Source organism: Plecotus auritus, assembly GCF_963455305.1.
Source record: "Plecotus auritus genome assembly, chromosome: X".
NCBI lineage: Eukaryota > Metazoa > Chordata > Mammalia > Chiroptera > Vespertilionidae > Plecotus > Plecotus auritus.
The window spans coordinates 18449783-18463918 of NC_137784.1; positions in this window are offsets into that span (position 1 = coordinate 18449783).

Here is a 14136-nt window from a genome sequence, read left to right on the forward strand (position 1 = left end):
GGACTGCAGAGGGTTCAAGGGCATGTCCAGCCCTCTCACCTAGTCCTGATTCGCTGGACCTCAGCAGCAAGATAACCTACTGGTCGGACCATCTGTCCCTTCGTGGTCAATGCACATCATAGCTACTGACCAAGCAGTCGACTGACTGGTCGACAGATGGGTCGGACTCTTAGCATATTATGCTTTTATTATATAGGATTGTGTATAACAGAATATTGTAAAAATTAAGTTATGAAATTTTATTAAAACATTCCTCACATACCATTATATTGGCTGGGCCACAAAAATATTTATTGTGGACCACATGTGGCCTATAGGCCACAAGTTTGACATGCTTGCCCGACACACAATGAACTGCATCTGGGAACAGAGCTAAACTAGCCAGATGTTGCACTGCAATGTGCTTTGATATGGAGCGGCAATTGGGCAGTGTCTTTCATCTTAGCCATGCTGAAGACACACCTGGACTTTTTACATGGCGGGACAGAGCAAAATGGGACCTTGGAAAACCACACAAATAAATATCATTTTACTTTCACACAAATAAATATCACTCGTCCTCATGTGTGAGTCCCAGAAAATTCTTTTTCTTGTGACATCAGAAGTATTCCATCTTGACCAGCAACAGTGCGGACACAGTGGGCACCCTATTAATAACACAAGCAGTATATATACCAAAAAATCTCTACCTAGAAATATCCTACCCACACCTTAGAAAACCAAACAAGAAGAGAAACTGTTTTCTTTAGCTGTTCACCTTGGTTGTTGACACAACAGAAACACATTACTATTAAATAACTAGTTTTTGAAACAGTAGCAAAATGGTATGTTGGGCTGAGTCCATGAGAATTACCTTGCATATATAGAATTTTTCATCATGGGAGGAAGAAATCACTGGCCACAGCTCATCTTTCTAAACAAAATAGAATATCTGTTTGGTAGTGGAATACAGTGAAATATATTTGTCTAATTCAATAAATCTTTTCTGATTAAAAAATATTTGTACATATTCTTGTGAAAAGAGCCAGTGAAGAAGGAACCTTATCTCTGGAGATACAAAGCTAAAAATTACATTAGCCTTCTCTTCACAAAACATGAAAGTAAGATGACAGTTAACTTAAATCTTTAAAGTGTTGAAAGCAAACACACAGACACACACACACACACACACACACACACACACACACACCACCAAAACCGTAAAATTCTATATCCAGTGATATTTTAATTTAAAGTGAAGGAGGATAAAAGACTTTCGCAGACAAACATAAAATGAGATAATTTGTCAACAGAAAAGCCTTGCAAGAATTGGTCGAAGAAGTACTTCAGAGAGCAGGAAAATGATAAAAGTCAGAAACTCCAATCTACATAAAAACAGGAAGATTGTTAATGAAGATAAAATAAATAGTTTATTTTCTTATTTGATCTAACAGCGAACAGTGGAGGATGATGGCAGCAGCAATGTACTCAGTGAGGATAACCTTATGAATAATTGAAATGAAAGAAACAGGATGGAAGAACTGGCCCAGCCTGTGAGTTAATAGTGCTTTATTTGAAAGTGGACTTGGATTAGCTGCAAATGTATACTGTGAAGGGACCAAAGTTTTGTCACCCTGAAGCTGCCTTTTAGCATATTGATTTTAAGCTGTGTATCAACAAACACGACTCAGAAACTTTGACCCTCCCCTTTCCTGCCCAAGAAACTCAGACAGAGAAACCTGCTTTGGGAAGAAGACCTGGGTTCCACCTTAGCCTAATGTGAATGATGTATGGTAAACCAGAATGATGTGTCGTAAAAAACAAACAAACAAACAAACAAACAAACAAACAAAAAACAAGTTCTTTAGACAGGTGCCTGTTAGCTGGATTCCCGTGCCCCTGTTTCCCAGTTGCCTAGCAGGGATTTTCCTGCTTGCGTGTTCCCCCTCTCCCAACTACCTGTACATAACCCATTCTTAACTTCTGAACTCTAAGAGCTGGTTACTCCCTTTCGTCTTCGTCCAAAATGTCTTATAGACCCAATCTTGCCTTGCTGTCCTTGGAATATTCATGCCTATGTGAATTCCCATGTAAATGTATTCAGAATTGGATTTTCTCCTGTTAATCTGTCTGTGTCAACTTGATAATTAGCCCACCAAGAGGAACATAGAAAGTGGGAAGTATTGTGTTACTATTTTTTAGCTCCCACATAAATATGTACTGCAAACTCTAGGGAATTCACTTTAAAAAGCAAATAAATTAGTATAATTGATATGGTAAAGTGTATAGAAGATGGAATCATGTAAACTGCTCAATTAAAACCAGAGAAGGTAGCAAAAGATTGGGAGAAAAAAACACACCCCCGCCACAGGAATAATAAGGTCAAAAAGTAAAAAAAAGAGTAACATGTAGTGTTGATGATAATCTAAATATGGCAATGATTACTTTAAAAGTCAGTAATCTAAGTATACCCATTAAAAGACAGAACTTGCCCTAACCGGTTTGGCTCAGTGGATAGACCGTCAGTCTGTGGACTGAAGGGTTCCAGGTTCGATTCAGGTCAAGGGCATGTACCTTGGTTGCGGGCACATACCCAGTGGGGGATGTGCAGGAGGCAGCTGATCGATGTTTCTCTCTCATCGATCTTTCTAACTCTCTATACCTCTCCTTTCCTTTTTGTAAAAAATCAAAATATATTTTTAAAAAATCCTGTCTTTCTTCTTTAAAAAAAAAAGATAGAACTTGTCAGAGGAGATAAAAAAAACAAACAAAAAACACAAGACCGTATTATATAGTCCCTTTGAGAAACCCACCCTAAATGAAAAGATACAGGTAGATTAAAGTAAAGAGATGGAAAAATATACACCATTCTAATGCAAATGAACAGGAAGCTGGAATAGTAACATTTATTTCACACACAAAAAATCAAATTCAGATCCAGTAGTATTATCAGTGTTAAAGTGGGGTATTATGTAATCATAAAGGAGCCAATTATCCAAGAAGATGTAACACTCCTTAATGTGTGTGCACCAAAAACACAGTGTCAAAATACATGAGAAAACCACCGATGGCACAAACCCACTATTACAATTGTATACTTCACCACAACTCTCTTAGTAATTCACAGATCCAGCACTCAGAAAAGCAGTAGAGATAAAAGTGACTTGAACAGCATCATCAGGATAACTGGATTGAAATGACATTTTTAGGAAGCACAACAGCAGAAAACACATTTTTTTTCAAGCTCACATGGGAACACATCAAGATGCACAACATTCTGTGCCATAAAACAAATATCATTTAATTTAAATAACATAAATCACACAAATCACACAAAGTATTCTCTAAGACCACAATGGAATCAAATTTTAAATCAATAACAAAAACATAGCCAAAAATTCTCCAAATAGTTGGAGACTAAGCAAAATACTTCTAAATAACACATGGCTGAAAGAAGAACACAGAAGGGAAATGTAAAACCTTATTCTGAACTCAATGAAATGCAAACACACTTATCAAAAGTTTTTGGGTGGAGCAAAAGCAGTATTTGAAGGGACAGTTATAGCATTGAATGCCTATACTAGAAAAGAGGAAAGTTTTAATCTAATGATCTGAACAGTAACCATAAAACTAGAGAAAGAACACCAAATCAATTCCTAAGTAAACAGAAGAAGCAAAATAATAAATATTAGAGCAGAAATCCATAACAATGAAAATATGAAGAGAAGAAATCAGTAAAAGCAGAAGCCAATACTTTGGTAATATTAATCCTATTTAATAAAGGCTAATATGCAAACTGTCCCCTCGACTGGGAGTTCGACCAGGAGTTCAACCAGGAGTTTGACCAGGGGCCAGGGGTAGCTGGCCAAATGCCCACAGCCTCTCCCACTGGCCAGCCAGGCCTGATCGGCCCCAATTGGGGAGGGCTGCCAGACCCCACCTGTGCATGAATTCATGCATTAGGCCTTTAGTTGATAATAAAATTGATAAACCACTAGCCTGGTTAACTAAGAGAGAGAAGACAGAAATTACTAATATCAAAAATAAACAGAGGCCATAGCTAATGATACCATGGGCATTAAAATGATACTAAAGAAATCTAATGGCCCTAACTGGTTTGGCTCAGTGGATAGAGCATCAGCCTGAGGACTGAAGGATCCCAGGTTTAATTCTAGTCAAGGGCATGTACCTTGTTTGCGGGCACATCCCCAATAGGGGGTGTTCAGGAGACAGCTGATCGATGTTTTTCTCTTATGGATGTTTCTGACTCTCTATCCCTCTCCCTCCCTCTCTGTAAAAAATGAATAAAATATATTTTTTAAAAAAAGAAATCTTGCCCTGACCGGTTTGGCTCAGTGGATAGAGCGTCGGCCTGCAGATTGAAAGGTCCCAGGTGCGATTCCAGTCAAGGGCATGTACCTTGGTTGCAGGCACATCCCCAGTAGGAGGTGTGCAGGAGGCAGCTGATCGATGTTTCTCTCTCATCCATGTTTCTAACTCTCTGTCCCTCTCTCTTCCTCTCTGTAAAAAATTAATAAAATATATTTTTTTAAAAAGAAATCTTATGAACATCCCAATGCCCACAATTTGATAAAGGACATGAAATGGACCAATTTTCAAAATACACAATTGACCAAAGCTTACACAAGGAAAATAGATATCTCAATAGACCTACCTCTATTAAACAAATTGAATCAGTAATTAATAAATCCTCCCAAAATGAAAGCAACATTTTCAGATGGGCTCACTGATGAATTTGATCAAATCCTTAGGACAGTGGTCGGTTAATCACGGCTCCCCAGCCACATGAGGCTTGGGAGCAGCGGTTTGCTGCTCTGTTGACTAATGAGTTTGCCGACCACTGTCATATACTACCCTTTACCTCTTTGCACACAATGTGCCACAATTGCCTAATCCTCACAGCTTCCACCTTCCGCAGCAACGTTTAGTCTAGTCCAGTGGTTGGCAAACTCATTAGTCAACAGAGCGGCAAACCGCTGCTCCCAAGCCTCATGTGGCTCGCGAGCCACGGTTTGCCGACCACTGCCTTAGGAAGAAATGATAGCAATGTTCTACATATGAGCATATGAAAGGATGCTTAGCATAATATATCATTAGGGAATTGCAAATTAAAACAAAAAGACATTAGTGCACATCTACTAAAAGTGCTAACATCTAAAACACCAACAAGGTCAAATGCTGGAGAAGGTGCTGAGCTTCAAGAACTCTCTCTCACTGCTGGCGGGATTGCAGAATGGTACAGTCTCATGGAAAGACAGTTTAGTGGAATCTCACAAAAGTAAACATAATATTACCATACAATGCACCAAATGCACTCCTTTGTGTCTATGCAACAGAGATAAAAAGTTATGTCCATGCAAAAGCTTGCACACAAATGCTTTAGCAGCTTTATTTATAAGTGCCCAAACTAGAAAACAACCAACATGTCCTTCAGTAGAGGAATGGATCAATAAACTGTGGTATCTGTGTACAATGAGATATGGTTCAACAATAAATAAAAAGAAATGATCTAACAAGTCATGAAAAGATAGAGGACCCCTACATGCATATTACTATGTGACAGTAGCCCATCTGAAAATGTTATACACTATATAATTTCAACTACTTGACATCCTTAAAAGGCTAAACTATGGAGAGACAGTATAAAAGATCAGGAGTTCCAACGGTTAGAGGGAGGGATGAATAAGTAAAGGACAAGGAGTTTTAGTGCAGTGAAACTAATCTGTATGAGGGGGACATGTCAATATACATTTGTCAAATCCCACAGAACATACAACACAAAGAGTAAACCCTATTGTAGGCTGTGTACTTTAGCTTAAAATAATGTATCAATGGTACCTGTTTCATTGTAACATGTATACTATACTAATGCCAGGAGGAGACGTTTACCATAGGAGAAACTCTGTGGTTAAGGGATGGAAAGGGTATGTGGAAACTCACTATATTTCTGCCCAATTTCACCATGATTGTTTAATGGATAAAAAAAATACATAAATAACGACTGTGGAAAAAACTCCTCTCACTGTTACATATTTAGAGTAGTTTCTGTTTTCCTGGATAATCTGAATTCTGTAGTTGGCCAATTATCATAATTAAATTTTTCACGTGACAACTTGCATTTATTTATGAAAAATCAACTCTGTTACTAGCAGTAAAGTTTGTTCAAATTTCTTCAGTCACTAATATGTAAAATATAACAAAACAAAACATCCCAAGGACCTCAAACCTGAAACATAAAAAAAAACAACACAAAACTATTGCTGTCCTAGAAAAAAATGAAAACTTATAAGAGCATTAAGAGAGATACATTTATTCAACTTGTAAAAATGTGAGCACTACACATAAAGCTCTGTAGCACTGTTGTTGGAAACAGCCCCGGTGGTACCTACGGTATAGTGATAGTAATTACATTAAGTAGATTCATTAGAAAAATGTTTAAAACATTAAAACTATTCAAGAAGCTAGCATAAGCATAGCATATTGAACACAAAGAAGTAGAAGGTAGGAGAAAATAGAGATAAATGTGAAACCATGAAATAGAAGACAGCAGAGCCAACAACTAGTGAAAGCTAGTACTTTGAAAGGATTTATATGACAAATTTATAACTATTACAATCATATATGGAATAAGCAGAAATAAGTGATTCTAGAAAAAATAAATTGTGAGAACATTAAGTGTGGAAGTTAATGAGCACTTATAAGAGAACTCTTTAAAGTAGTGCTACCAATATCTCAAGATAATGGAAGGTGCACAAAGACAAAGTTATACCTAAAGGACAATTTCAGGTAATAAACTCAAAGGAATTTTATAATTATAGAACTAACAGTCCCTAGTGGGTTTATGGATAAAGATGATGATCCCCATCACCACAAGGGAGAAAACAGACATCATATATCTCCTAATGGAAGTGCATATTGTTATCTCTAGAGTGTGCTTGTCAATAACCAAACAAATACCTATCCTTAATATGAACAAGATTTTCCTATAAAAGTGGAAGATTGTTGTAGATGTATGCCAGGTAACTGGGTTAATTATTCTATTCTCTGTACTGTGGTATATGTTTGAGAATATCTGCCTTAAGAGGATTTTATTTAAATGTCATTCCTATTATATGAAGATTCAAATGGACAATTTTAGGCAAAAAATAAATGGTTACATAGGTCCACAGAAAAATAGAAATCTCCAATCAAAAGGTCAAAAACAGAACCTACACTCTTACCCAAGGCTACATAAAAATACTGCAAGACCAGCCAGGTTTAGGTACTTGATAACACAAAATGGCAAAGGAAAAATGAATTACCATCTCAGATAAACTCTTCTAAACCATAAAAAAGACTGGGAGTTATTCAACCATTTTAGCAAGCTACCACTCTAAATACAAAGACCAGATGAGTATACCTCAATAAAACATCACCTAAGCCAACATTAAATAGTCACAAATACTGTACATACATTCACACTATTTCCAACATAGCAGTTAATAAACATTAGAAAATACTTTGAACTACAAATCACTCCATTTGCCAAAATATAGTTTAAAAAAACATGTGACAATGTGTAGGAGTAAAGAAACAGTCATTGGCAAAAATTCATACCAGTTAATGATATCTTTTAGCAAGGTTGCATTATGAGAGAATTTCCATTTTTCAAGCTCTACATGGTGAATCATTATGAACATAACCATTAGAGTTCAGAGGAGGACAAAGATGCTTGGCATTTAATACACAGTTAAGAACTCAATAAAAATACATGGGTATTACACAGCTATTATAAAAGAGTACAAACATCAAAGTAAATTAAAAGTAAGAATAGTACATAGGAAGAGATAATAATGGAAAAACTATTATCTCCTAATTAAAAAGTACGGAGAAAATGGTGCAAAAATGCACATTGTAAGGAACTTTGGAAAATTGATGTATGGAAAATTATTAAGCAGAATCAGGACCCTGATCAAACCAAACTGCTAACAAATAACATGTAATGCAAAATATACCATTCACAACAATATTATATGTAACATATCTAAGAGAAAACCAAGCAGAAATCTACAAGTCTTTTTTAGAGCAACTGTAAAACCTTACTGATACGCTTATGAAAAAGACGTCTCAGAGCAGAATACTATGTTTAATGGAGGGAAAGAGAGCATTGTAAATATGTTAATTCTCCTGAAGATATTTACAGACTTACTTCCTAACCTATAACTTCAAAGGTGACAACCAAGCTCAGGCTGCTGTTTCCCATACCCCATAACATCCCTGGAAAAAATTGAAGAAGAAGTAACAAAAATGATTTTGAGGATAGGAGGAAAGCACCATCAAGTATGACAAAGTGCTGGGGAACCCTAGCTCAGTGTTGAACTAGAAGGTGTGTGCAGGCAGGTGGGGAGACAGACTTGAGGTTGAGACTGGTCGACTGGTCTGGAGGAAGCAATAAAGGCAGATAGAGAGGATCGACTGGAGGAAGATTTTGAGGCTCAACCTTTGATTCTTGCAGGATACCCTGGGAGGAAGCCTTTCTAGTGCTTCACAGAAGGAACCTGAGACAGCACCCCAGAGCCCATATGCCAGGAGCGACCATGGGGCACTATGAGGACCAACATTTTGGATGGTCTGAGTGCAGAGTCTGTGCTATAAGCACCTGAAATGCTGTTAGTGGATGAGGACTGGGCTTTTATAGGATCATCTTAATAGACCGTCAGCACAGATTCAAGGAGAATAGCAAGTAGCACAGGAATTGCACATCATGCATTTTAGAAAATGTGGGCAATGACAAATGATGTCAGGCCAGAGAGGGCCCAGTCTGAGCTGTCAAGCTAAGGAGCACCCCACGTTCCCACTGGGTGCTAGAGGAACGTGGTCAGGAAAGCAGGGCGTTAAGTTCAGAAAGGGAGCAGGTTGTCTACCCCCGGGCCCAGGAACCCACTGGATTCTCCTGCCCTGCAGCCTTGTCTGGGAGGCCTCAGGCAGGAGAGGCCCGAAGAGAGGAACCTGCGATAGATCAGGAGTCGCAGGGAGTTGAGGTCATTGATGTGAGGGGCTGGACTCAGGGGAGCAGAGGGGAGGTAGCCCAGCACCCACCAGGAGTCAAGGGACAACATCAAGAGAGGACTGTGGGGAGCACCCAGCCAGTCAGTCTTGGGAGGCGCCAGGCCTGGCGGCTGAGCTCAGGCCCCTAAGACTTCCTACTGGGTTCTGAGGGAACTGAGAGCCTGGTTCTGAGGACAGATGATGAAGGAGAGCCCCGGGGAAGGCCTCGCACCTGCGCAGGGCCCACGCAAGGCCCACGTGGATCTGTGGGACTCTGCCCCTTCCGGTGCCCCCCCCCAGCCCCCGCTGACCGGAAGTGCCGGGCCCAGCTGCCATCGAAGCCCGCTCGAAGACGAGGCCCGACTAACGGCTGCTGCCCAGGCCGAGCAGAGGGAGCAGAGCCAGTCCAGTCAGTGTCAAGGTGCGAGGGGTGCTGAGTGCGGACAGGGGACGCTTCCCCAGCAACTCCAGTCCCTTTTCCCTGGAAAGAGGGGGCCGCCAAGGGCTGAACCACTGCCCCTGCTCTCGGCCCCGGAGACCCCAGCATGGCCTCCAGGCCCAAAGGCCCTGGCTTCCCGCGGGCGGGGTCTCAGCAAATGAAGGCCAGTTGTTGGACTCTGGCTTGGCTCGGGTTGACAGACATCCCAGACCATGGACAGGGAAAATGGGGATGCTCGGAGGGAGTGAGAGCACCCCAGACGGAGGCCTCCCATAGCCCTGGTTCTGTCATGGGCCTAGGAGGTTCCATTCAGGTCTAATAACCCAGCTCCTGAGTCCCTGTGACTCCTGGAGAGACTGGAGAGTGTGGGCATTGGTGGGAGTGGCTGGCAGAGGGAGGATGGCCAGGTTCTGCATAGACTTAGGGAGAGTGATGGAGGTGGGGGCCTTGGTGGGAGGGGCTGGCAGAGGGAGGATGTCCAGGTCCTGGGAAGACTCAGGAATTGTGAGGGAGGTGGGGGCCTTGGTGGGAGGGGCTGGCAGAGGGAGGATGTCCAGGTTCTGCATAGACTTAGGGAGAGTGAGGGATGTGGTGCCTTGGTGTGAGGGGCTGAGAGACGGAGGATGTCCAGGTCCTGGGAAGACTCAGGGAGAGTGAGGGAGGTGGGGGCCTTGGTGGGAGGGGCTGGCAGAGGCAGGATGTCCAGGTCCTGGGAAGACTCAGGGAGAGTGCATGAGGTGGGGGCCTTGGTGGGAGGGGCTGGCAGAGGGAGGATGTCCAGGTCCTGGGAAGACTCAGGGATAGAGAGTGAAGTGTGGGCCTCATTGGAAGGGGCTGGCAGAGGGAGGTTTTGTCCAGGTTCTGCATAGACTTAGGGAGAGTGAGGGATGTGGTGCCTTGGTGTGAGGGGCTGAGAGACGGAGGATGTCCAGGTCCTGGGAAGACTCAGGGAGAGTGAGGGAGGTGGGGGCCTTGGTGGGAGGGGCTGGCAGAGGCAGGATGTCCAGGTCCTGGGAAGACTCAGGGAGAGTGCATGAGGTGGGGGCCTTGGTGGGAGGGGCTGGCAGAGGGAGGATGTCCAGGTCCTGGGAAGACTCAGGGATAGAGAGTGAAGTGTGGGCCTCATTGGAAGGGGCTGGCAGAGGGAGGTTTTGTCCAGGTTCTGCATAGACTTAGGGAGAGTGAGGGATGTGGGGCCTTGGTGTGAGGGGCTGAGAGACGGAGGATGTCCAGGTCCTGGGAAGACTCAGGGAGAGTGAGGGAGGTGGGGGCCTTGGTGGGAGGGGCTGGCAGAGGCAGGATGTCCAGGTCCTGGGAAGACTCAGGGAGAGTGCATGAGGTGGGGGCCTTGGTGGGAGGGGCTGGCAGAGGGAGGATGTCCAGGTCCAGGGAAGATTTAGGGATAGTGAGGGAGGTGGGGCCTTGGTGGGAGGGGCTGGCAGAGGGAGGATGTCCAGGTCCTGGGAAGACTCAGGGAATGTTAGGGAGGTGGGAGCCTTGGTGGGAGGGACTGAGAGAGGGAGGGTGTCCAGGTCCTGGGAAGACTCAGGGAGAGTGAGGGAGGTGGGAGCCTTGGTGGGAGGGGCTGGAAGAGGGAGGATGTCCAGGTCCTGGGAAGACTCAGGAATTGTGAGGGATGTGGGGCCTTGGTGGGAGGGGCTGTTAGAGAGAGGATGTCCAGGTCCTGGGAAGACTCAGGGAGAGTGAGGGAGGTGGGGGCCTTGGTGGGATGGGCTGGCAGAGGGAGGATGTCCAGGTCTTGGGAAGACTCAGGGAGAGTGAGGGGGGTGGGGAACTTGGTGGGATGGGCTGGCAGAGGGAGGATGTCCAGGTCCTGGGAAGACTCAGGGAGAGTGAGGGAGGTGGGGGCCTTGGTGGGAGGGGCTGGCACAGGGAGGATGTCCAGGTTCTGCGTAGACTTATGGAGAGTGAATGAGGTGGGGGCCTTGGTGGGAGGGGCTGGCAGAGGGAGGATATCCAGGTACAGGGAAGACTCAGCGAGAGTGAGGGAGGTGGGGGCCTTAGTGGGAGGGGCTGACAGAAGTAGGAAATCCAGGTCCTGGGAATACTCATGGAGAGTGAGCGAAGTGGGGGCTTTGGTGTGTGGGGATTGGGAGATGGAAGATTTCCAGGTCCTGGGAAGACTCAGAGAGAGTGAGGGAGGTGGGGGCTTTGGTGGGATGGGCTTGCTGCAGGAGGATATCCTGGTCCTAGTTAGAGTCACGGAGAGTGAGGTAGGTGGGCCCTTGATTGGATGTTCTGGCAGAGGGAGGATGTCCAGGTCCTGGAAAGACTAGGGAGAATGAGGGTGGTGGGGCCTTGGTGGGCGGGGCTCGCAGAGGGAGGAAGTCCCTGTTCTTGGAAGACTCATGGAGAGTGAGGGAGGTGGGGGTCTTGTTGGGAGGGGCTGGCAGAGGGAGGATGTCCAGGTCCTGGGAAGACACATTAGAGTGAGGGAGGTGGGGTCCTTGGTGTGAGGGGATGGCAGAGGGAGGATGACAGTGTCCTAGGAAGACTCAGGGACAGTGAGGGAAGTGGGCTCTTGATGGGAGGGGCTTGCAGAGGGAGGATTTCCAGGTCCTAGGAAGACTCAGGGAGAGTGATGGGGGTGGGTGCCTTGGTGTGACGGGCTGGCAGGGGAAGGATGTCAAGGTCCTGGGAAGATCCAGGGAGAGTGAGGGAGGTGGGGAACTTGGTGGGAGGGGCTGACAGAAGGAGGAAGTCCAGGTCCTGGGAACACTCATGGAGAATGAGGAAGGTGGGGTGCTTGGTGAGAGGGGCTGGCAGAGGGAGGATATCCAGGTCCTGGGAAGACTCAGGGAAAGTGAGGGATGTGGAAACTTGGTGGGAGGGGCTGGCAGAGGGAGGATGTCCAGGTCCTGGAAGACTCTTGGAGAGTGAGGGAGGTGGGGGCCTTGGTGTGAGGTGATGGCAGAGGGAGAATGACAATGTCCTAGGAAGACTCAGGGAGAGTGAGGGAAGTGAGCTCTTGGTGGGAGCGGCTGGCAGAGGAGGGTGTCCAAGTCCTGGGAAGACACAGGGGAGTGAGGGAGTCGTGGTCCTTGGTGTGAGGCGATAGCAGAGGGAGGATGACAATGTCCTAGGAATACTCAGGGACAGTGGGGGAAGTGGGCTCTTGGTGGGAGGGGCTGACAGAAGGAGGAAGTCCATGTCCTGGGAACACTCATGGAGAGTGAGGGAGGTGTGGTGCTTGGGAGAGGGGCTTGCAGAGGGAGGATGTCCAGGTCCTGGGAAGACTCAGGGATAGTGAGGGAGGTGGGGCCTTGGTGGGAGGGGCTGTCAGGGGGATTAAGTCCAGGTCCTGGGAAGACTCAGGGCGAGTGAGGGATGTGGGAGCCTTGGTGGGAAGGTATGGCAGAGGGAAGATGTCCAGGTCCAGGGAAGACTCAGGGAGAGTGAGGGACGTGGGCCCTTGGTGGGAGGAGCTGGCAGAGGGAGGATATCCAGGTCCAGGGAAGACTCAGGGAAAGTGAGGGAGGTGGGGGTCTTGGTGTGAAGGGATGGCAGAGAGAGGATGAGAATGTCCTAGGAAGACTCAGGGAGAGTGAGGGAGGTGGGGCCTTGGTGGGAGGGGCTGGCAGAGGGAGGATGTCCAGGTCCTGGGAAGACTCAGGGAGAGTGAGGGAGGTGGGGGCCTTGGTGGGAGGGGCTGAGAGAGGGAGGATGTCCAGGTCCTGGGAAAACTCAGGGAGAGTGAGGGAGGTGGGGGCCTTGGTATGAGGGGATGGCAGAGATAGGATGAGAATGTCCTAGGAAGACTCAGGGAGAGTGAAGGAGGTGGGGCCTTGGTGGGAGGGGTTGGCAGAGGGAGGAAGTCCAGATCCTGGGAAGACTCAGGGAATGTTAGGGAGGTGGGAGCCTTGGTGGGAGGGACTGAGAGAGGGAGGATGTCCAGGTCCTGGGAAAACTCAGGGAGAGTGAGGGAGGTGGGGGCCTTGGTGGGAGGGACTGAGAGAGGGATAATGTCCAGGTCCTGGGAAGACTCAGGGAGAGTGAGGGAGGTGGGGGCCTTGGTGGGAGGGGATGGCAGAGATAGGATGAGAATGTCCTAGGAAGACTCAGGGAGAGTGAAGGAGGTGGGGCCTTGGTGGGATGGGCTGGCAGAGGGAGGATGTCCAGGTCCTGGGAAGACTCAGGGAGAGTGAGGGGGGTGGGTGCCTTGGTGGGAGGGGCTGGCAGAGGGAGGATTTCCAGGTCCTGGGAAGATCCAGGGAGAGTGAGGGAGGTGGGGAACTTGGTGGGAAGGGCTGGCAGAGGGAGGATATCCAGGTACAGGGAAGACTCAGCGAGAGTGAGGGAGGTGGGGGCCTTGGTATGAGGGGATGGCAGAGATAGGATGAGAATGTCCTAGGAAGACTCAGGGAGAGTGAAGGAGGTGGGGCCTTGGTGGGAGGGGTTGGCAGAGGGAGGAAGTCCAGATCCTGGGAAGACTCAGGGAATGTTAGGGAGGTGGGAGCCTTGGTGGGAGGGACTGAGAGAGGGAGGATGTCCAGGTCCTGGGAAAACTCAGGGAGAGTGAGGGAGGTGGGGGCCTTGGTGGGAGGGACTGAGAGAGGGATAATGTCCAGGTCCTGGGAAGACTCAGGGAGAGTGAGGGAGGTGGGGGCCTTGGTGGGAGGGGATGGCAGAGATAGGATGAGAATGTCCTA